Source organism: Apis dorsata, unplaced genomic scaffold (assembly GCF_000469605.1).
Source record: "Apis dorsata unplaced genomic scaffold, Apis dorsata 1.3 scaffold_341, whole genome shotgun sequence".
NCBI classification, from domain to species: Eukaryota; Metazoa; Arthropoda; class Insecta; order Hymenoptera; family Apidae; genus Apis; species Apis dorsata.
In genome coordinates this window covers 223562-224660 of record NW_006263608.1, presented here as the reverse complement: position 1 = coordinate 224660, position 1099 = coordinate 223562, and the positions used below count along the sequence as shown (strand labels likewise).

The following is a 1099-nucleotide window of genomic DNA, read 5'->3' as shown; positions in this document are numbered from 1 at the left end:
TCTCTCTCTCTCTCTCTCTCTCTCTCTCTCTCTCTCTCTCTCTCTCTCTCTCATTTTTCTCTTTTTATACGGACAAATATTGCTTCGATAAATATTCGTGGCTAGAAAATTTTTCGAAATTTCCAAAAAAATCATCTTGTCATCAGAGCCTATTGAGAAAGTGACTAAAATAAATTTACATTAAGTTAATCACGTAAATTCGTTTAAAATATACTCGAATGACATTTATTGGTATTACAATTGATCCTCTCTTTTGCCCACTAAAATTTTGCCCATCTCTGTTCCTCGACATCCTTTTCCTTTCTTCTTTCCTGAATTCACGTTCGAAAAATACCTAGTTCTCGAGTCCTCTAAAGTTTCGTTTCGTTGGGAAACGAACGTTAAGAACCTGGCAATGGAGGCTGGTGGGGCAGGGGGGGGGCAGTGAAGCTGCTTATGTATCCGAGTTGCAGATTCAACGATATTTCAAGAGATACGCCATCGCGTTTCCGCTCGCCTAACTAAGAGAGATTTACGAGATCCGACGCGAAAATTTCATGCCGGGGATCCGAAATCACGTGATCACGAGCCTTATGACCGGCATAAATTCCTGGAAGGAAAATCGGAAAAAGGATATCTCTCGTTAAAAGCATCGGCTTAACCTGTTAACTAATCTAATTTTTCTCAAGTATCATTAAAAATGATACGTTCGAATTAATTTTAATTTCTTCTTCAATTTTCAATTTCGCGAATGCGAATTAGTTTTAAACGATAATTTGAAATAATCATCTATATATATTTCATAAAAATATATTTATATATTTTTTTTATATTTATATATATTATATATATTTTATTTATATTTATATATATATTATTTTATATTTATTTTTATTTTATATTTATATATATGTAATCATCTTAATTAGAAATCTGGATTTTAGAGGGATCTATGTAATTATATAAATTGTTGTTTCGAATCATCGAGTTCCAAATCTTTTTATCCGTCCTTTTTTATTTTTTTGTCCCTTCAACTCGTGACGAATGATTATAAATGGAGGGGGAACGTGTTTCACAACTTTAATTGTAAACGCTTAATTCCGGGCGCATCGTTGCACTT

General features: G+C 32.9%; 1 protein-coding gene across 6 annotated transcripts in view; it reads left to right on the top strand.

Moving 5' to 3' along the window:
• The window catches only part of LOC102671321 (acetylcholine receptor subunit alpha-like), an 83609-nt gene that overhangs the window by 55165 nt on the left and 27345 nt on the right, over window positions 1-1099 (top strand). The window lies entirely within an intron of this gene.